Genomic DNA, 23,749 nt, shown 5'->3' with positions numbered 1-23,749 from the left:
CTGTGCCAACAGCACTGTTACTTTAGCCTCAGACACTAGAGCCTGCCATTGGACTTCACAAACTCTGCTAATGGGGGGCGGGTGTCTCTCAGCCATTTCCTGGGAGAGAGGGTTGTCAGAGCAGCCTAGAGAAATATATTCATCCCTCCTTACTTTCTACCTAATTATTCTTAGACTTATCAACGTACATTTAAAATTGCTCTCCCTATTTCTCCTGGGCTTGCTGCACATGTTATCAAGTTGGTGCGATTGCCACCTGACTCCGTAGGCATTTCTCCATATAGCCAGTTACTGGCTATACTGTGCACCAACATAATCTGGCCAAATTTTAACCATGCCAAAGCAACACCTCATTTCCACAGCACAGCTAAAGTTAGACCAAGAAATGCAAGCCTTCCAATAATGTGTGAAGCATGCATCACTTTAGCTTTTCAGAACACATCTTTCTCATCTTTGAAAGCTGGTGCCTGAAACGATAGATTCCAGTAGATTGAGTAATTAATCCAGTGCACCCAAGATTTCCCTGACCATGGAGAAATCATACACCATGTTGTTACCTTCTTCATCTCTACTTTGCTTTCTTGCTTGGAGGGAAGCATAATAATAAAGTCCATGTGTAGATTGCTGCATGCCATGTATGCGCACTACAAGCCACACCTGCCCAGAGTAGGTATGGGCAACAAAATAGGGGCATGTGCAGTATCCAAATCCATGCTTCCCATATAGCCACAACTAGCTTACAAAGTGCAAGAGCAAAACAGCTCCATCACTGCCACCTTCAGAGAGTTGGGCTCTGTCCGTCTCAAACTGAGCAGAATGGGAAGGAAAAACACCACAAGCCGACTCATTGATTGGTGTGGGTGACTCAGCTCTGGGTAGGTGGGGTGTTCTTGCCCTATGAATCAGACACTGCCCTTACATCAAATCTTCACTTAATGTCATGGCGCTTACAGGGGCACAAAAATTTCAAAACCCAAGTAATGTGAAAACACCATATCGCTGACAGGTTTGTTTGCTTCTGTTAATTTGTGTGCCAACCCCTCCTTCCACATCCCCCTCAAGCTCCAGCAATGATGACTTACTTTGTCTCTCACTAATGTCACACTTTTCATTAGCTCATATTTCTCGTTAATTTTTTGGCCTTAAAGCTTGCTCTCTGAGCAGATTTATATGGTTTCCCCTCACCCTTTACTCAACACTGGTTGGTTGCCTTGCTGAGGAAAAGCATTTCAACCCACCAGGCATGGTGAACACTGGCTTGGGGGCAGATAGAAAAAATACAAACAGGTATAATAGCACACAATTTTTCACTGAAGCTTCGTGCTGACTTCTTCCTTGTTTCATATTTTATTTTTCATAGTGAGCGTAGAAACCCTCCCTTGGGAATCCCTTCTCTTCCCTCAACACACACACTATTCCCAACAGACGCTGAAGCACCTGGTGTTGGCTGGGCACTTAGTTTCACTATTCCCCTCCCCTTTCCAGCATCATAGATACAACCGTACACATTGGTACCTTCTTTGAATCCTTGCCTAGCTGACAGCAATCCTGAGAAAGAGAATGGGAGGATTTCATTGCAACAAGTGAGGTACAGAAATGGCACAATTAGGATGCATATCTGCCAGCTGTGCAGCTTGTCTATCTCTCTCTCACATGTACGCACAGCCATATCAGTCTCTGAACCACGAGGCAGGGTTTCACAAAACACAACCTGCTGCAGTTGCTGTTGTGGATAAAGTATGAGCCCCCCCTTACCCAACTTGATGAAATCCTACATCTCTTTGGCCAGTATGATTCTGGCAGCAGCCCAACTCCTAGCAGCATCTGTACTGTATTTTCCACTACCCCTAAAACAGATTATAATGAACAAGTCTGTTTCCATGGAAACAATACAGTGACTCAGGACTTTGGGCCTCGCTCTAAACATGATTGTCAATAGCAGAAGCTCTGGGAGACTTCAGATGCTGAAGGAAAGAGAGCAGAAAAGCTCCTGACAAGCTGACACACATGCCCCACACAAATGTTATGTACACAGAGAGGGCACAAGGGTACACATGGCTCAAGCCCACTCCAGAGTCATGATTCAAATTCCTCCGCCTGACAGGTCAAGAGCTACTGCAGCATTTGGGAGTCATAACTGCAGCGTGTTTACCAGAAGGTACACACCAGGTTTCTAACAGGCAAGGCACATTCAGCCAGGCCTCCAGTAACTTTAATACACTTGAATGTACACATCACCTGAATGTACGCCTCACCACATCCAAGGCTTAAGTCTGCATCTGAAGCACATACAGTACACAACTCACCACAACCTCCCCTTCAGTAAGCAACACTCCTGTTTATACCAAATGTCTAATTACAGGAACATTTCTCGCTACAGTACATGCCTTTCAGGCAAATAAAAATACAGTGTATTTCCAAATTCCTTCCAGTTGTGCATTTAATCCAGAGCATTGGTAAAAGGGATTTTTAAATTTTTTTAAAAAAGGATAAACTTAAATTTACTTCTACTCTGCACAAAGTCTTATTCCAGAAGCACGCCAAGCCCCTTTCAGCAATGAGGAATAATTTATTAACTCCAGCAACTTCTGCTGTGAAGCCCATTGCTTTTTTTTTTTTTTTTACAGGGTTGAGCATTGTTATTATAACTTTATTGGCCACTCAAGTTTGGTGGTGTAGGGCAGGTAGCCACATTTCCTTTACTATCTCATTCAGCTTCTCAACAACCTGTGTGAGACAAGTCAGTTTCATGCCCATTTAGCCAATGGGGAACAGGCTCTGAAAAATAAAAGACTTATGAGGCTACCCCAATAATCCCAGTGATGAAGCAAGACTTAAATCCTAACTCAGGGCCTTTGACATCCAGTATTTTATCCGCTGCACTGCTGGACCATGCCTTTGCCTCTTAACTTTGATTGCCTACAAAGCTGAGGAACTGGCAGGCTTTAATCTGAGATAAGGGTCTCCCCAGGAAACACGGGGCGCACTACAACAGCACATGCGACACAAGCCACATCCACACATCTGTGGTAAGCATGAAAGTGCCAGAACCATGAGAGAAGGGCCGATCAATACAGCCTTTCCCACATGACATGTAGGACCAATTTCCACACTGCCACAAATGCTTGTGTGTACACACACATCTGCAAGAGAGAGAACCGAACCACAAAAGCCAACTAATTTGAATAGATTTAAACTTGGATTGTGATCATGAAGTGGAATATTAATCCATTTGCCTAGGAAACGGTTTATGAAGAAAACGTTCACAGCCTTGTTAGCATATTTTTAAAGCAATAGTATTCTCACTCTGCCGAGACACAAAGGAATCTAGAATAGTATGAGCCTCTTCTGTGCATGTCCCCTTGCTATCTTGATAGGCCATTGCCCTGGGCAGACTAGAGGAACCAACTTCAGTGCTTTATTTCAACGAAGGCTCACTTTTCGACAACTCTGAATCTATTCCAGAAGCTGCTGTCAGGTCCTGAGTAGAGCAGCAGCAGAGGCAAGGGGGTGAAAACTGATTAGTTTCTCTGTCCCACTCATTAGCCATGTGCAACCCATACATGCAATCCTCGTTATACCACGGGTCAGCTATAAGCTGCATCTTTGCACATGGAAAACTGCTAAATGGGGGGAAATGAACCAGATGAGATCAGTGTTTGAAACTCCCATTGTCCTAGGCACATTTTGTGACAGGGAATTTCATTAGTGCGAGCAGTTTCTGAGCTCTGGGCACAGTACTGCACCTAAGATTTCAGATTAAAACTGCAAAATGGAAGGAAAGGAGGACCTTTTTCTGCCTCCCCACTTACAGCTACTCTCTTAAGATTGGATAAGAGACCCTCTTAAAAATATTAGGGGGGTGGGCAGAGGAAAGACTAGACCATGTGAAAAATGAACATAATATTTTTAGCTGCAGCTCATTCATTTTCAGCTTTTTATTCTTGTTATAAAAAAGTGCACCAGGACATTCCGTTGTTGCGCCCATAACCTAGGTTTAAGGTGCTGTTTAGCTCCTAGCTTTCAGATCTCAGTTTCTAACACTGGATGAGATCACTGTGTTGACATCTGCACAGGGTCAGGAGAGGGGACCAGACCATTTCGTGTCACACTATTATCAAAAACATTTCACCCCAATCCTCTTTTGCCTTTTGGGGACAGAACTGTAACATGGGTAAGTGCAGGACCTATGGGTGGAATTCAACATCTTACTATCACAACAGTTCCATCAGCATTTCAGCTTGCCAGACAAAACAATCTCACCTCTCCTCCTTCCATGTGCTGTTCTGAGATTCTCCCAACCCCTAGAGCCAATGGAGGGGGAGTCCCATTGAGCTAGTGGGACATGTGACACTGGCCCCCTCTAGTGTAACTGTTTAGCTGAATCCAGTCCTGTGTCTTCCATATGAAGGTATAGTTAGGACTGTTCTTCTCTGCATTTCCATAAGAATTGGTAATGAAAATTGCCTCCAAAAGATACACATTGTGCCTTCCTCTCATCACTCAGTTGCCTTATCCCTCTCCCGCATGTCGAGGCTCAAGAGGCTAGATTTTCAGGGTCAAACTACTTGATTCCCATATACGTAGCAGCAAAGCCCCAGTTTCACATTAGTTATCACTGGAACAGAGGCATTCTGGAAACCAGCAGGGCTTCCTGGCAGTTCTTTCTGTCTAACCAGGCAGCTAGGATAGACATGAAGCTGTTGGTTTGCAAATTACACACACACACACACACACAAACACACACACAATCCTGCCAGAAGTGAGCAAACTGTGGCTTTGCTGCCTACATTAACTGTCTGGCTGAATGATAACTTTGTTTCCTGAAATGAAATGTTGCTGCCTTGCAGGCAGGGTAGATAGCAAAGCTTGATGGCAAGAGTTAGATTCCAAACACAATTTTATTCTTTGCATATCTGAGAAACCATAGGGGCAGGACAGTGCTTGCTGGGATTGTTGGCTGAGAGTGCTGTTGCCAGACCAATAAATAAACAAATAAATAAAAATTGGGGGGTCGAACTAAGAAATCCTGTGTTAAAACAGCCCAGAACACTCATCTCTGCGCGCCACATCATGCTACGTGGCAAAATCTGTGTGCACATCAGTCAACCAAATTCCCCTAGCTAAATTCATCTCAAGAAGTAAGTACGGTTTTTCAAACAGAGTAAACAGTTTCATGGAATTAGGAGCCTTTTCACTAAGATCAAAGTTGCCCCTTGAGATATACTGCCCTGAGAAGAATTGCTTTTATATACTAGTTGAAGGCAAGAGGGAGGGGTGTGTGGTGGGAAAGCATGACATTATACGTAGGTAGAACTCCAAAAAAATTTAAAAGCTTGACTCCAACCCTGACAGGAATTGTTCATGTTCTTCCCCACTCCACCCCAACGCCCAGCACAAGTCAATTCTGCACTAAAAGGTTCAAATCCCGCCAAAGGCAACTTAAACCCTCACATTCCTGAAGTAAGCAGTGTACACATCAACTCTCCTGAATAAAACTTAAAGTTTGAAGGTCACCTGTGCTCACTCTGACCCACTGTTAAAAACATTTCCTTTGTGTTTTTACGGTGCATTCCTTCAATCCCTTTATTATGCCCAGCCTCTGTCCTTGAAGAAATTGTGTTTCTATCTTGCTTGTGGGAAACTTTGCTACCAAGGTGTATGTATCACCTCGTTTCACTGTGCGAATTATGGTTCTGTAGCCATAATAATAACAACAACAACAGACTAATGATTTTGGAGAACAGAATGTACATGCACTTAAATATTATGTTCCTCTTCCTTAAAATTAGACAGAGGATTAGTTTTTATTAGTTTTTCTTTTAGTTAGCACAAGTTTCTCAACCCAAGTAAAAGAGGTACTGGGTTAATAGTGGAAGGAATTATTTAGAGGATGACAAAAGTCCCTTAGGAGGAATTCAGGAAAGAGGAATCGCCCTGTGGCAATAGGGAGGAGATAGGGAGAGATATGCCAGATAAAAGGTAACGGTAAAGGACCCCTGACAGTTAAGTCCAGTCTCAGACGACTCTGGGGTTGCTATGTTCATCTCCCTTTACAGGCCAAAGGAGCTGGCGTTTGCCTGCAGACAGTTTTTCCAGGTCATGTGGCCAGAATGACTAAGCTGCTTCTGGCACAACAGAACACCGAAACCAGAGCATCGCACGGAATCACTCTTTACTTTCCCACCGGAGCAGTACCTATTTATCTACTTGCACTTTTTGGCGTGCTTTTGAATTGCTAGGTTGGCAGGAGCTGGGACTGAGCAACGGGAGTTCACCCCGTCGTGGGAATTCGAACCGCCAACCTTCTGATCGGCAAGCCCAAGAGGCTCAGTGGTTTACACCACAGCGCCAGGTAAGGGAATTAGTAGAAATATATTTGATAGTACATTTGTCCCTTCATACAAGGTGTACTGAGCGAACAAGTGAATTCGGAACGGCTGGGATTAGGGAAAGTAAATAAATTTCTTGGTTTGGAGCCAAGTGGGTAGGTGGCTTCATTTCAAGGCCATGACCATCCTTGACCTCCTATTCTAAAAGCAAACACAGAGAAGCAGAGAGAAAATGGCCACAGGTGCACATCTTTGGAATGTGTGTAGGATATGATGGCAATGCAGATTTGAGAAGTGTGAAGAACAGCAGAGATACTTTGCAGCCTTTTTGCCAGATGTGCCTCAGAGCCACATCATACTATTGTTCACCCGATAAAGAGGTGTCTATGAATTAAATCTCTGGCTTTTCCCAATAAGCATTTTTCAAAATATCATAAAGGAAAAAGTAACAGCAGAAGTTGTTTTATTTAAGGAACCAAAACAGGCATTCTTGGGAAACATACCCAAGACCCATGTTTTCCAACATATTGCAGAATTCAGGGGCAGACTTGCTGGGGAGAATCAGAAAGTGGGAACCACCTCCCTAAACTCCCCCTGCACTCAGCTCTTCCCTGAAATTGCTCCCTGGCCATTCTGCACACATATACACACCAGCTGGCTTCCAAAACTAGAAGCAACCTTAGCCAGGGAAATACTTAAGGAGGGAATCAGTAGGTGGAAAAAGCATCACATAGCAACATAGGAAGCTGCTGTATAACAAGTTACACCACTGGTCTGTTTTATACAGTATTGTCTACACTGACTTGCAGCAGCTCTCCAGGCAGGGTTGGCTCCCAGCCCTAAGTGGGGAAGCCAGAGATTGAACCTGAGACCTGCTGAATGCAAAGCAGATGCTCCACCAATGAGCTATGGGTCCTCCCTCTGATTACATGCTGCAAATGGCTGCAGTCCCTACTTTTCATTGTAAGGGTGAACATGGCTGGGAACTTTATGTTACCCCTTGTAATGCCTTGCGTGGACATTAGACTGAACTTTTGGCATAAGAGGCTCTATTTCTACTGTGCAATACTGGTAGAAACCCACTCCCAGTCCTTTAGACTGGGTAGACCATACATCTAAAATTAAAGTGCAACTATTAAACCTTGTTCTTAAGGTCCGTGTTTGCCCTCTATGGGGAATAAGCCTAATTTTCATCCATACCTAACTCCAATCCTAAAGAATGCAAATACTTTACTATCAAAACCATCAGCCTGTCTTACTCCTCTCTTCCTCATCCTCAGTCTGCTTTGCACAGTACCCCCTGATTTCCTTCTCAGTGCCACACTCCCCTGTACCACTAGTGTGGATGCATTCGTTGAAGCATACCTGGTAAATCCTGCTTTAAAAGGTGCCCCAGTTATTTTAAATAGCCATAAACAGCCTGCTTTGGACAAGAACATTTCTTCTAGTGCAGAAAACAGCTGGTTGCTTCAACAGCCTGAGTTTCAATTGTAAAATTCAGCATTTCTGCCTGGGACTGCTAAAAAAAAAAGGTTCCATTCATGGTTGGACTACTGCAGGGCATTGTAGAAATGTCTACTTTTGAAAATTCAGTGCATGACTACAAAACTGCTTGACCGAAACTTTGCAATGGAAGCACATCTGACTAGTGCTTCACTATCTTAACTGGCTCACAGTCCATTTCTGTACCCAATTCAAGATGTTGCTTTTGACCTTTAAGACCCATCGGGACTTGGGATCAGGGTACCCGAAGAACTACTGCTCTTCACACATACCTACGCAACCCTTGAGAACTTCAGAGGACCTTCTTCAAGTGTCTCCATCCAGTAAGGTGTGGTGAGTGACTATAAGGATTTCTACCTTTCCAGGGAAGGCTTCCTGGCTTTGAAATGCCCTCCCACATAGCACTTACCTTTGAGTCACTCCAGCACCAGCCTCTTTATCTGTTTTAGATTTATATATGTGACTATTTTTATGCTGTGTTTATACTTCTATTATTTTTGTATTTCAAATGGTTTTATTTCTTCTTGTGAGCCATGCTGGACACACAGGGCAGCCTATAAACACTGTAAACCAGGCTTGGGTTGCCAAACGTTGTTGGATTACAACTCCCATCAACCCTGATCATCAGCTAAGCTGGCTGAGGATCACAGAAGTTCTCGACCAACAACATCTGGGATCCAAAAATTGAGGAACTCTATGCCAATAAATAGCCTAGACTGGGATGTTGACAAAAGCTCCTTCCTTGTTCCCCTTCTCTCTCACACACCCAGATATCTTGGTATTTAAATTGATGAATCAAACTTTGAGGGAAATAAGAACTCTGGAATTTTGGTGCCCATACTACAGAGTTGCAGAAACAGAAAGAATGGATAATACTAACTTGACACTGTTATGTTCTGGGTTATGAACTAGTCCTGACCTCACCAACCTTGCAACCTCCAGATGTTTTAGACTGGCTGGACAGGATGGGAATTGTAGTGCAAACATCCGGAGGGTTTGTCAACCCTGGTTCTCCCCCATCCCCCAAATTCTTATTACAACAATACTTCCTTAAAACTATTCTGTGAAGGCTAAAATGTAATACAGGTGTCTCAATAAACCTGTTTCATATTTTAGTCTTTGCAGAATGATTCTACACACCTAAATTCAAAGGTGTGAGTGAGACGTCCAATCCACACATAATGGATGTGGGGAAAACCTTGCTGCAGGGAGGGCTGCTTTAGTAAAAGAAGCATAGATTGGATGGTGGGGGCTCCAGAGGAAATATTTAGCTTGCAAAGAAGAAATCTGTATGTGAGGTGGAACTGTTCTCAGGACAAAGTCTGAAGGCTTGCTGAGTGTTCCTATACTTTTTTTAAGCCTGTTCAGGATGAGACCTATGTTGTTGTTGTTTAACATGAGGGAGCATGATTTCACATGTTTTATACAGTGAGTGCTCACGACTTTCACACCATCAGATTCCATTCAGTCCTCATAATCAATTAGAATGGCCCCACCAGCTGGAGAAAGCTTGGCCTCTTCCAAACAATAGGTTGCTATTTGAGTGCTGGAAAAACAGAATATCCCTGAAACAGATGCACTTTCTTAAGGGAAGATGTCAAGAGTCCAACACAACAGAAGCAACAACTTTGCTTTTATTGTTGTGCTACAGACTGATCATCTGGAAAGGCATTTCGGTCTCATTTATCTCCTTGTTCTAGACCACTTTAGGAAATAAGAGTGCTCCCATTTCAGCTAAACATTTCATTTCCTCCCCACAAATCGTTGCCCCAAAGAGGCCAAATGAGAGTCAAACAAGAAGGAAGTGGTATCTTGTCGCTGCATTCTTTCCTCAGTGGTCATTTCTAACTAAAGGACTGGTGAAAGGCATGTTTTGCTGCCTCCAAAATTAAATAAGGCAAGCTACTAGTGCCATGCTGAAAATACAAGTCAGGGAAATCCTAACCCACCAGGGAATGAGCTGTAGATAGAGAAATTAGAAAGGCTGGTCTAAGCACTGAGTTTGGGGACTCCAGCTGCCGGCTTAATTACATCGGAAAACAAAGCGATAACAAGAGAAAGCATGACAAAGCCTGCAAAAAGCAACATATCCTAAAACCTCTGCTCCAGCCCAGGCTCCAAGTTCCAGATAAGAATGAAAATCGCCACCCCTTGGCAGGCTGGAGAAGGGATCCCAAAATAAAACATTAAGTTGTAGATGGCCTAACCTGACCCATCCCATGCATTTCTCCAGCGCTGTGCTGCTCTGGCATCCCATATCACAAGCAAGGCCAACCTAGTCCCCAAAACTTGCATTTGGAATCAGAGTCATCCCTTGGCACTAGCTTAACAAAACTAGAAATCATGCTGGGGTTTCCTGACGCCTCTTCTTCCAAAGAGCCAGCTGCCTGTACCTGGATGAGAGACTCCTAGTTCTAAGCCAGCCCGGCGATTCCCACGTGTCTCTGCAGTCACATACAGAAAGTCTTCTCCCGCCACCGCTCCATCCCCTTTACCTGTGGACGAGCCCTCTCGATCTCCTGCACCACCACAAACTAAACACAACACACCTTTGCTCTTCGCGTTAGCTGATCCACAATAACCGCTACCTACATTCAAAGCAAGGTGGTCGCCGTTGTTGCAAAAAAGGGTGGGCGGGCGAGCCAATCCTTTACTTTAACAATCCTTGCTGGATCGCCTTGTACAATAAGGTAGTTTTTCAAGAGTTGCAGGGGAAACTAACCTGGGCTAAAATCGCGGAGCGAAGACGCACCGTAAAGAAAGACAAACGTGATTTGACGGCGGCATAAGCTTCCGTGGGCTGTAAGGCACGAAGTGGGTTGGGTGCTAGTCCACGAAAGCTTACGCCACGTTTGTTTTTTTAAAAGAAAGGTCGAATAAATAAATCTGTTCCGTCTTTAAGGCGCTGCCTGCATAGCCTGCATTATTAGGCTGCCTCCAGAGCGGAAAAGTGCATTTCCATTTGCCTCCTCGGTGCCCAGGAATAACCGACCCAGAGCATCACGTCTCTCGCCCACCCCGCTCGCGCTGCATCCTCTCGCTTAATAATAGAGAGAATTGGGGGAGAGAGGGAGCGAGATTGAAGCCTTCCTGCCGCTTGCGTTGGCCAGAGAAGCGGCGTCCTGGGTGCCCCCTCCCGCCCTGGGCAAGAGGGACTTGCCAGGAGCCCCCGTCACGTCCTGCCTTCCCCTTGCAGCCAGCTACCTTCGGAAACGAGGAGCCGCTCTGGGCACCGCGGCGGGTGTCCGCCTCATCTCAAGGGCTTCCAGCCAGAGTCGCCGGCCGCATCTCCCCTCGGTCCGCAGCTCAGGCTCGCTCGGCAGCGGCGGCGCGCGGCCACGGCGGGAGGACCATCCTCCGGTGTGTCTCTCCTCGGGGCTGAGCTCTGGCTCTCGCCAGCCCACCGCCCCCCCTTCCCCTCCCCTCGCACGACGACGCACGCGCGACCGCCAAAGGAGGAGACCCACGCGCAGCTCCGGCGGCGGGGCTGCTCCGACCCTTCCCGCGCGCCTTTTCTTTCTCGCTGCGGCGGCGCCCGCTTCCTTCCCTCAGACGCTTCGGCGCGGGCTGCGAGGTGGGCGAGGGCGGGCGAAGGGGGAAGAAAAGTCCCGCGCTTTCGTCCGCAGCCGAAGTATCCTTTCGGCAGTTGCTGCTGCTCTCCAGACCCGTCTCTCTGAAACCGGTGCGGACCTATTGGCCGACCGCCTTCCCTGGAGAGCGAGGAGGGGTTTTGTTTTGTTTTTTTTATACCGGCGGAGGTTGAGCTCCCTTCCAACCGCACAGCCAGCAGCAAGGAAACGGTGCAGGCGGCGGCGGCAGCATCATCATCATCATCAGGGAGCTCCCCTCGCCGAGCCAAATCTGCAGCAGAAGCCGGCCCCTCCCGCCGCGGCCCATCTCCGGGGTCAGAGCGCAGCCCGCGCTCTGCTCTGCCTAACTGAGGAAAGCGCGGGCGAGGCGGCGGGCGCGCGTGGGGGAGGGTGGGGGACCCCCCGCCGGGCCTCTCCTCCGCAGCGCGCTTCCTTTCGAGCGAAGGGAATTCGGCGCGAGCAGGCGCGCGCGCCACACCTTTTCCGCCTGAGGCGATTCGGCGGTGGCATCGGACCCCGGCGTGAGCTTGCTGCTGCCGGCGGTGTTGGTGCTCTCGCCGTGCTCTTTGTCCAACCAGCGGACAACTTTCCAGCTTCCAGATGGCTAGCCTGAGCTTCTCACTCGCTCTCTTAAAGGCGCCGACGCCGCGCTAAAAGATGTCGGGGGTTGTGAGGCGGGAGAATCTCTGGAGCGGCCGCTGTCCGGAGCGCGCGCAACTTCAGCAGTCGCAGCTGACCGCTTCGGGGCGCTGTGGGGCTCGCTGAGGAGAAGACCGCGAGCTTCTCTCAGTTAGGGATGCCTCCCAAGTCAGGCATCACCCGTATGCCAGGCGTACATTTCAGCTCCCTAAAATACTTATGAAAGCTTCTCCAAGGATATCAGGGCTGAGGTTTATAGTACCAGCTTGGTTCAATTGAATGAAGTTTTTTATTATTATTTATACTTGATAGGTACCTTATAAACAAATCAATGAAACATAACATTGAGCTATAAAAATCTGAGCATAACAACCCAAATACACCATCAATATCACGCCAATCACAGGAGCTTTTTGAAAACAACCCCCCCAGCTCAGCTAAAACCACCAGTCATGCCACACGGACTAAAATGAGGAGATTTTAAAATTGGGGGTTAAAAAGACAACAACATGAACACCATGTGTGCTTCCTTTGGGAAAGCATTCTGTTGGGGGGGTGCACCACCAAAAAGGCCCTCTCTGTCGTGACCACCCTCCAAAGTTTGGTCAGAGGTGGCACTCAGATAGGGGCTGAAGTACATACAGGTAGGAAGTTCATACAGAAGAAAGTCTTCCCTCAGGTATGGACATCCCAAGCCATGTATACTTTATAGGTCATAACCAGGATTTTGAAGTCGGTCCAGAAACTAATTGGAAACCAACGAAGGTGAAAATAGACTGGATCTACTGAATAGGTACCAATAGGTTTAAATTATTTCCCAACCAGAATTCACTAATCTTCACTAATTCTCTCAAAGTGGCCTTGTGGCCCCAGAGTTTGCATTATTTGAAACTGGCAGACCCAACCTTTCTCACCATTTGAAGGGAATTTACTGAGCATGTGAGAATGCATCTTTTCGTGTTCTTGGTTCAACCCTACAAGAGTACACGGTACACCTAGGGAGCAGGTTCCTTTCTCCCTGGAATATCCTCATGGTGACTGTGTGAAGCCCACCATGTTGACTGTTGTGCTCGGGGCCTCACACCTGAAACAGTGAAAAAGAAAGCATGTATGCAGATTGTATATCTCATAAAGGGACATTCATATATCTTATTTAACTTTCCTCAAAGTGCCATCTGATGCATATTTTCTCAGCGGAACCATTGAACTTAATAGGACTTACCTGCAAATAAATGTGAATAGGATGTAAGCCTCATTCATACATTCCACTTTAGAAGTTCAGGTTAAGCTGACATGGTGTTGCTAGATTAATACAGTGAAGCTGTAAAAGACATGTTGATTGCTATTGCTGTCAGGTTAGGAAATATCAGGTCCCTAAGTCTTCCCTGTGTATTAAAATTCTATCTGGTTAAATTCACAAAAATGTGGCTTGTGACTTTTATAGCTGTGAATGAAAATTGCACCAAAGGCGCAGTTCCATAGGTGGTACAATGGAACAATAGCCCACCCAGAAAACTCTTCCCCACCTTTTGTTCCTGTCTTGCTGGCAGAGTGCAATGCCTTACTATTCAAGCTGTTTGCTTTGGCTGCTGGCTGGAGCTCAGGACTTTGGCAGCATGTATTAAATGGTTTTATGAGCAAGCAGTTCACCCCCTTTGCCAATGCGTTCATGTATACTTTCATACATTCTGCCTTAGTTCCAGCCAATCGCTATGGCTTGCTTCAGCTTTCTCTGAGATACAGGCAGAATGCACTAATAAGGAGAATCTCAGCAAAGGGACCAGAACACTTTGACATAAACATCTTGCCTGAACCTAACTGAAGGATGGGAGAGAAAGACACATAGATAAGTTTGAGGCAACCAGGAAGAGGAAGAGGGATACCACACCACCCTCAAGATAGCCTACTGTACTGTCAATGTAATAGTATCCCTAACAGATTCTAGGAACTATTCCTATTGAAGCTGGTGTTCAAGAGTCCACCTTCTTACTCTGCTACCTGCCTTCTAGGCTGGAATGCTTTGAAACTGGCAATTTGGGATCTCCAAAGGTTCCCAATGCAATTTTTCTTCTCTAACCAAGTAGTAATCATTCCAGGTTGAATATGTGCTAAAATAAATATGATATTGCATATAGGTAGATTTCCACTGCCCTTTCTATGCTTATTTAAATGATTTTCATTTACCTGTTTTACCTGTTTTCATTCAATTGCTGCCTTCTTAGAGACAGGCCATAGCTCAGTGGCAGAGCATGCAGACAGTCCCAGGTTCAACCCTGACAACTCCAGGTAGCGCTGGGAATGTCACCTACCTGAAATCCTAGAAAGCTGTTTCTAGTCGATGTAGATAATATGCGCTAGAATGCTAGATGAAACAATGGTCTGTCATGGTCTAAATCAACTTCCTGTGTTTCTTTTACTGATTTAGGGCTCACTTGCCCCTCTGCCTCTTGGTAGTACATTGATTGGCTCACTTATTTGGCTCAGTGGTTGGCCATCTGAATTGTTTTTTTCTGACCCATTTGTCAATGCCCTTCTGATACAACTTAGTGTTTGTGTCTGGTTGACACCTTTCCTCTGCCAGAGCTCCTGTGCAATAACTGCTGCAGAAACTAAAGGAAGTGATGTTTTCCATCACTATCACTATCCCTAGCTCAGGAAAATGTATTCTGTTGGCAGCTCTTAAGTGCAGATCATTTACAAACAATATCTGCTTCTACGTGATAGCTCGGGAAGGCTTCTTGTTATTGTTCTCTGTTCAGAAAATGGCAGGTGCATTTTAGCTGCACCTAGGAACTGCAGGTGAGGGCCACAAGATGCATTATGTGGAAGGTCCTTGACTGCATCTTCTGCCTTTCTACCTGTTCTCCTTCTCAGGGGTGCATTGGAGCCATGGCACAGGGGAAGCAGTGATCCCTGTATACTTTCCCCTACATTGCTCTTGGGGCTTTCCATGAGATGGGATGAAAGGGTTAACCTCTTTTCTCCTACATTATAGTCCCAAACCAATTTTTGGGCATCCTGTGTGCATTTCTTTTCTTTCAGGAAAATAAAAATACATTGGAAGATCCAATTACAGTTCTTCCTCATAATGTTTAGTTTGTCCCTAAATAAAAACATTAATAGAATCTTAATTAGAATTTTAAATTAAGCCTGCAATCTTAAACATACTTAGCTGGACATAAATCTTGCTGGAATCAGTATTACTTGCTTCTAAGTATATACAGTTAATTATCGGCACATTAATGTGAAACATAACAGTGCTTCTGTTTGGAAAGGATTAGTATGGGAGACAGAACTTTCCCCCACAGACTCTGCTTCACCACTTCCTGGCCTCTCACTAAGTTTTTTCCTGGTCTTGCAACACTATCATATGTGGCCAGCGACTGAGCAGTTTCCTATTGATATCCCACAACCCTTGCTTCCAATTACTGGAAATTTTCGCTGGGGCTAGTTTGACACAGCACACCAGCAACACGTCACCTTCTTCAAAAAGATCACAATTGTCCTTGCTTAGTTATAGGTCAGTTGCAATATGGCAGTAGCCTGGATTGGCTGTGGTCATCACTGAGCCCCTATTTGACCAGCACTCAAATATGTCATATTGCTGTTGAGTCAGTTTGACCCAGTAGTAGCACTGTAAGAAACTACCTTCAGGAGGGAAAATGCACCCTGGAGCTGTATAGGTTCCTAATATTTTTGCCATGGAACCCCAAAACCTGGGGAAACATGGGAGCATAGATCTCTCATGGGTACAAAAGCTAGCATCTGGGTGGTGCTGAAAAATCAAAGCAAGCAGTTCCAAGGGAGAGGAGAGGATGGGGCTGCTGTAGGCTGCCAATCACAAATTTGTATGATGAACTGCTAGGGACTAGACAGAAATATGGAACAGAAGGACATCATTCCTCCACTCCAGTGACTTCCCTAATGCCAATTTGCTGAGGGTTTTTGTTGTTGTTGCCTGAAAAAGCCTTACTCAAATTCCTGTTTTGTCATCGTTTTGCACTGATTGGGTGTGCTAGAAATAATACTGCCTGCCATAAGCACACTGTATCTGTGATGTGATGTGCTTAGAAACTTCCCTGCAGCTACAGGAAGGAAAGTCTTCCATGTGTAATTTATACTGAAGCAGTAATTAAAAACTATACTGGAGGAAACCACCTTAGACAAGGATCTAAGCCGAATAAGAGAGTCAAGGCTTTAAATCGAAGTTCAGTTATGTGAAGTCTTCAAACAGTTGGGGGGGGGGAGTTTGGTGAATTTCAAGGTGACCCAAGTCAGTTATCTAAAAATAGAAAAGATCTTTCCAGCATCTCCAAACATTTGTGTGTTTCCCCCTCTGTCCAAATGTATTTGAATACGGGTCTTATGTCTTCTGCTGTATTCTACACCCACTTCTGGCAGTTAACAGTAAGAGCCCATTTATAATTCTGGATACCGTAATGGCAACATTCATTTTTATGGGTCCCATCTTGCTTAGTGTGTGTTTAATGTGAAGTCCAAAGGGTTATAAAGAATTACAGTAATTATTATTTAACACTGCGTTTAGAAATACTCTCGCTCCCAGAGGAATGTGCTGCTTAATAGTCAGGTTTGACTGTGATCAGGCAGGCTCACGTATGACCAGGCATAGGTAGCACCCCACAACATGACCAAGATGCTGTGACCTGAGCTTAAAACCTCAAATTACAAATCCATTATCACTGCCAACCGATTTGGGTTTGGTTGAGTTTGAACCCTGGAGTCTCAAATGTTTCCGAGTCTCTAACCAAACAATGCACACAAAAATGTATGTGTTAGTGAAAAGTCTACACAAAATTGCAGATATTCATGAGAATAATGTATGAAAATGCATTCTATTAGGGGATAGTCATTTTCAAAAATGCAAATGCTATATAAGCTTCCATGCAAAAATATGTATATTAGGAGAAATGTACGTGAAAATGCTTACTAGATGATAATACAATGTAAGGTTGGTGATTATTTCCCCTCAAACCGTGCCTTGGGGAGGTTAAATGCAAGGCATCTAAGACAAGCTCCTCCAACTCAAGGTCAGTATTTGAGAGGCATCTGGGGGCATCCAAGGACTGGACTGTGATACATGCATCCTGAGAAGTCTAGGAAAAGAAGAAAACGTTGCTTATGGTTCTAACAAGTACTAACATATAATTCAGGTTCTAAAAAATCAGTGAAAATAGCTTTCTAAAATCACGACACACACCCAGAAAATCATAAAACTTCAGGCTAAGGTGCAAACTCAGCATGTACCACTGAGCACCTGGGAATATTCTTCTAATACATGCTTCTTATCCTGATGGAGAAATCACTTATCAAACATGCCTTTGGCCTGAGGGTAAAAATTGTTTATTCTGGGACTCAGCTAACCTTGGTTAGTTCAACCTTTGGAAGAAAAAAAAGTAATAGGCTAGGTTTATTTTCTCACTGGCATTTTGCAGAAGCTGATCAGGAACATAGATTCTTTACAAATGTAGAGAGTTGTATCACTTCAACAGAAGAAGCAGTGGTATATTTTGAGTGACTCCCGTGACTTTCCCCATATCGATTGATCAATTCATATTATTTGTACAACGCCTTTCCAAAGTTAAGACCATGCTCAAGGTGGCTTTAAAAAAGTTACATGACTACAAACATAACAAAAGTAGTCATAAACAATAAATCAAACATAAAAAACACATAACCAAATTGAACAATTTCTACATAAATCGTAAGATACAAAATAAAGATACAAAAAAATTAACAGCAACAACTCCAGCCCAGCAAAACAATACCCCAGCCCAACCCCAGCAGCCTCAGCTTTTGTGGCTGGAGTCAGCCCGGGCCCTGCCCTCCAAGGCCAGGTGGGAAAAGGCCTGCAAGCGAGAGCAGGTCTTCCAGGACTCACCACCAAGATGATATCCATGAGGTCTATGATTAGGCTGTATCAGTTCCTTTAAAAATCAGAGTGTTCCTTTGCACATATGCATTGATAATAGACCTGACAGTTTTGGGGCTTAGAGTGCCTGTTCCAGGACACATTCACAGAGCACAAGCACATGAGATACCGTCTTGCACTCCACCACTAGTGATACAGGAGAGGGATTTATAGGGTGACATATTTTTTGACAGCGTTGAATTTTTCTGTCCAAAATGTTCTGCCAGCTAAGAACATAATAAGAGCCTTCCTGGATCAGACCAAATGCCTATTATTCAAACATTTTGTTTCCCATAGCAGCCAACTAGACACCTGTTGTTCTCCAGCGACTGGCATTCAGAGGCCTCTCATCCTCTCTGCAGCCATCATGTCTAGTAGCCATTACTAGCTTTATCATCTAGGGAATTATCTAATGTCATTAAATTGGTGGCCATCCCCTATTCTATGCTAGTGAATTCCACAACTATGTGCTGTTACTCTTATCAATATAGAATCTTCTACAGTTCAGCTACATTGAATGACCGATCAAATTATGCATCAAATTGTGTCTCTGTTCAATTTCTCTGCTTGATGCATGTTTTTTAGGTCTATATCATGTTCCTCCTTACTCACCTTTTCCTCTAAACTAAAAAGCCCCAATCTTCACCCCCAAAACTTTTGTGGGGGTTTTTGCTTTTTGTGTTTTTTTTGTAAACATGCCAGGCTCTTTGTGTGGTGTCCCCCACATTCACCAATACCCAACATGATAAATGAGGGAGATATTTAATATAACCCTTCCCCTGTCCACCAGTTCTCTGGTTATGTATCCTCTCCCCCTAGGTGCCCCAACCCTATATTTCTCCCTACCCAGCTCTGGGAGTAGTAAGCCTGACTGGGGTGGGGTAGAGTATAGGAGAAGGATCAGTCAGCAATGGAAGGATGAATCAGCCACATCCGCCACTAGGGATGAGGGATAAATTTGATTCAGTTCACATTTAAAGTGAACCTACCAAATCTGCACTTTTTAAAGCATTATTTGAACTAAACCTTTTGAAATTCGCACTTCTTCCAATTTTGCAATACAAGCAATGTGTAGAAAATGCACGTAGTAGGGTAAAGTGTGCACTAAAATACATATATTAGTGAAAATAACATACAAATAGGTATTGTATTACGGGAAATTATCTACAAAACCATGTATGTTTGTCAAAACAGCATACAAAAATATTGCTGTGGAAATGTGGAAATTTAAGATTAGGAAGCAGAGAAACAGAGAGAACTCGAATTGAAGGACTTACTCATCCCTATCACCCACCCACCAATTCTCCTCTGCCAGAGTCCTTGCCCTGCCCATACTACCAAGCTTGCCAGGGTAGTACATTGCTCTTACCAGCTGTTAATCCAATTCTTGTCCATGGCTTCTTGCCTGTATGGACTTTTCCATTCTTACTGTCCATGGCAACCTCCCGTTGCAAACTGGGTTTTCTCAGGCTGCTTGTTGCTGTAATTTTGAGATCCCTCATGGGAGCCACCAAACAGAAGCAGGCTCGGCGGTACTGGCGGGAGAGAAAGGAGCTCTTTATTGCGATGTAAACTCGCCCAAAAATCTGGGGCCATTCCAAGCCAAGCAGCAAGACGGCACAGCCAGCATTTGTTTGGGGGTAGGAGGGAATCGGGAACAGGCAGTATGGCATACAAATGAATGCCACAGAAGGCAGCTGGCTCTTGAGCTAAGTGTGTCACTATTGCTTTTGACACTAGAGACTAGCAGCAGAAACAAACAAGCAGGCTCAAAGAACTCTAGAAGCAGAAGGTGCTGTTTACCATTCAGCAAAAGCTAAAAATTCGGTGGGCATGCTGTCTCTCCTCTCCCTTTGTATGCTCCTAAGAAGCGACATGGTTTTTAGAAAACAAAACATAGTCATGCTTTTTAAGGAGTCCTTGCAGAAGCCAGCCTGGATTATTTTTTTCTAAGCCACCCCTTGGAATCTCATCTTCTTCTGAACTGCCCTTAATCTGAAAATATGTATTTATTATTACTTATTTATTTATAGATATAAATAGCTCCATCTCACTTCAACAAACATCCATCTCAACTCTTATCATAATTTTTCCACAAAGTTGCTGGCACTAGGAGAGTTGCTAGAGAGTCACTCTGGTACCAGGACAGAATGTTCACCCTGGACTTAAAGAGAGCCAGGTTCAAATATGCAGCTGTGAGACTGACTTCATGGAGCAACACACCAAGGGTCAGTTCAAATGCTACAAAATGTGCAAATGGTCTGCTTGGCTGAGCAACCAGCTCACGTGGCAAAACCAAGCAACTTTGCAAGCTGGCAATACAGGAGTCCATAATGTACACAAAAGTAAGAACCAAGAGAAGACCTCCATTGCTCTCCAAAACTTGTATATCAAAACATCTGATGGACTACACGTCTCTCCATTGATGGCTATTATGTTATAACTCAGAATAAAATTAATGAACATGACCACAGAAAGAAACATCTTCTTCCAATAGACTATAATTCTACCTTGAAAAATGTTTTGGGGAATGCTCTATTTTAAAATAATAAAATTTCTGGAATTTTGAAACTGGGAAGGAAAGCTTATAAATTTGCTCACAAAATTGTTCACAAAATTGATGTAATAGTGCAATGGATAGGTATCAAAGCTAAACCTAAGATCTATGAAATCTCTGCTTAGCCCTAGATTCACTGAGTATACAACCTGCAACCTCAGTTTCCCATATGAAAGCAGAGATTAACTACCGTATGTACCCTTCAAAGACAAATGTGATAAACTTCTGTATAGAATTTTTTTAATGCATAACAGAAGAGTTTTACCATAAATTGCAGGTTACTTTTGAATAGTGTTAATAATATTCATTTGATTTTTCTTCTCCATTATTTCAAACACACGTGCAGCCTTTCCTATCGCCACCCCCCACTGAGCTTTGTTCCTTCTAAAAAAACTTCCTTCTTCTTTATTGTTATTTATTCAGTTTTGGTTCTGGGAAGGAATAAAGAGTGTTAATACTACTGGCAACATAGTCGAAGCCTGTGTTTATTTGTAATAAAAATAAAATTCAAATATGATTTCTTTAGCAAATAGGAAATGAAATATTAATCTGAATTTTCATGCTTTCCACAAGAATAAAGTCAACCAGCTTGGCTTCTGAAAGGAAAACAAAAATAACTCAAAATGTAAATTTAAAAATATATATATAATCATGGGAGAGGGGTAGGAAACTTGACTGATTGAGGTTAGCAGTTCTGCATCACTTCCTCTGCAAACACTAGGTAGCTTATGTTGATAAGGAAAGGCAATAAGGCAGTGAACAAGGTGGGTGCTGAATGCATGTGATTAGCCACCTTGGTTGTGACCCTACCTTAAAACTAGTCATGGAAATTGCTCACAGCTATACCATTCTAAGTATGACATATCAAAAAGGCTGTGGCTAGGGGGTGCAATCTGGACACTTTTGCCAGGGGCGCAAGGTCACCTAGCCACTGCTCTGTGCTTCTATAGTGCAGGGAAATAACAGTATGTGATCTTTTGTATGTATGGGGGGGTATTCTTCCTGATAACAATGCAACCGCATTGTCTGTATCCAAAGATGAATTTTCACTAGGAACCTAACAAAGTTATAGGTACAGCCTTTCAGGCTTGCCCATATTTCAAATCCTCTCTGTGCGTAGCTTCTGCAACCATTCAGTGCCGAAGTCAGGCAGACACAGGAACACAGGAAGCTGCCTTATATGGAGTCAAACCATCATGGTCTGACTAGCTTAGCTTTGTCTATCAGCATCTCCCAGTAGGACTGGGAATGCCTCCAGTTTGAAACCCTGGAGAGCCCCTGCCAGTCAGTGCAGGGAGTGCTGAGCTGGATGCAACAATGGTCTGACTCGGTGTAAGGTAGCTTCCTTTGTTGAGATCCCCTCCAGATACTTCCTGCTTATCAAGACAACTGCCTTCTCTCTTCCTTGCCTTGATAACTCATCCCTTGCCCATTATTGTAATTTGAAATTAAACTGAAACGCTTTTTCATTGGCTGTAAGCGCTGCTTCATGCAGTGTAGTAATTCAGGTGATGCTAGTGTGGAGATTTGCCAGATGCTATCAGACAGAGGCACTTGCTTTTGTTCGGTGCCTGGGAGTAATCGTTCAATTTTTCAAATTGAAGAAGTAACTTTTTTGAGCTATTTTAGCTTGTTGTCTTGCCCTGGCGTTGTAACTTCATCTTTAGCTATTTTAGCACTTTAGTCGTAGTAATTTGATATTTTAGTGTTTCTTTTCATTTGGTGCAGTCTGCTCATTTTTTCTCCCTGGATAAGTCTTTTCATTCATTCAGTATTGCCCATTTTGACCCTCAGAAGCTTCTACCCAGTCATTTCTGGGTACCCATATTTCTTTAAGTGTTTCGATCATCTGCTTGGAAATATTTCCTGAGTTAACCATAAAAGGGGGGGTGTCAACATTGGTTCAGCTCCTCTTTGAGGAAAACTTCCTACTTTGTGATTTGTACTATGATTCAGACACCTGAGCATATTTTGGAACTGTTGTCCTGAAGACAGGCAAATGGTTCCGTAGAGAGGCAGCTCTTTCAGAGTCTAGCACAACCCACCTGCGAATCACAGGACATCTTTACATCTTTGTATTGTGGGAGGGAAATAGAACCCCTGTGACCCATGTGTGTGGGGGGGGGGTAAATAATAAAAGATTCAGATAGGTGCCTGGATTCAAAACATGGGGCTAAACTCACACTCCAGCAAAATAGAGCCCCAAAGCAGAGTTTAAACTCACAAAAGTCAAGGTATAGTATAGCATTAGGAATATAGGTTGTTAGACCCTTTTGTTTCATTTAGTCTGCTTGCAAACAGCACTCCCCTCTTTTCTACCCCTCTTGCAATGAACAGACCGCAAACTGCTAAGTAAGTTAAAAATGTTTTACTTACATATTCAAAGGTCAGATTTGCATTTATCCAAGCAGCAGCAAGGAGAACATGGGCAGAATACTCTTGGGTAGAAAATACAGAAAGATAGCTTCAAATACATGCTCTAAGCTTGGAGCAAAGCTTGGACACATCCTTCCTCCTTGGTTACATGGCACAGAGAGGGGTGGGGGACAGGAAGATAAAGCTTCACTACTTCCCTTATCAGAGAGAGAGGGCATGACCTAGCTGAGTCTAGGAATCTAACTATGTGGTCTTAACCCCTTCATGCTGTAACTAGCACTCATGCCTAGTTATGTTTGACTGCAATTTCCCACGATTATGGTATCAGATGGCTGACAGTGGGAAACACATCCTAAATGCCCAACATCCAGCTGGTTCTTGCATGCTATGTCTCCTGAGAGATAAGTATGAGACGTACTGTTTTTGGCTCAGGTAGATCAGTTGGTATATACAGGGATGGGAGCCAAATGAGCATTTCCCAGGTGGAATATTAATGAAAGATCAGAGTAATTGGTGGACTTAACCCTATTGGATTTTTGCTTGCCCTGTCACCAACATACCCCATTGTTTAAATATAGGTTTCCCCTATCTGAAAGTTAGTGGCCTTTCAGCAAAACAAATTGGGGCAAAATTCAAACTTCAGTGTTGTTCACCCCCCCCCCGGTAGATTTTGCTCCCTTCCTGTTCTATTTTAAGATGCATATTTTTAAAATAACAATACCACGCAAATAAAAACTCGCCCCCTCAGAGCATTTGCTGGCAAAACATGGCTTCAGGCTTGCTGCCTCTGCCCCAGCAAGGCAAATCAGTCTCTTGCCATCAG

The 23,749-nt window shown here is 44.0% G+C and overlaps 1 protein-coding gene across 4 annotated transcripts in view; it reads right to left on the bottom strand.

Moving 5' to 3' along the window:
• CHST1 (carbohydrate sulfotransferase 1) overlaps positions 1-19,472 on the bottom strand; it is a 33,156-nt gene extending 13,684 nt beyond the window's left edge. The window contains exon 1 of one of the 4 annotated variants that reach the window (XM_053387421.1): positions 19,363-19,472. The gene's annotated coding sequence lies outside the window, so the exon portion shown is untranslated. Of the gene's footprint in view, positions 1-10,042; positions 10,922-11,039; positions 11,786-19,362 lie in introns of those variants that run through there. The other 3 variants (XM_053387414.1, XM_053387406.1, XM_053387410.1) reach the window with 3 other exon arrangements.
• Between the last annotated feature and the right edge of the window lie 4,277 nt (positions 19,473-23,749).

Source organism: Podarcis raffonei, chromosome 1 (genome assembly GCF_027172205.1).
Source record: "Podarcis raffonei isolate rPodRaf1 chromosome 1, rPodRaf1.pri, whole genome shotgun sequence".
NCBI lineage: Eukaryota > Metazoa > Chordata > Lepidosauria > Squamata > Lacertidae > Podarcis > Podarcis raffonei.
This window is presented reverse-complemented; position numbering and strand designations above follow the sequence as displayed.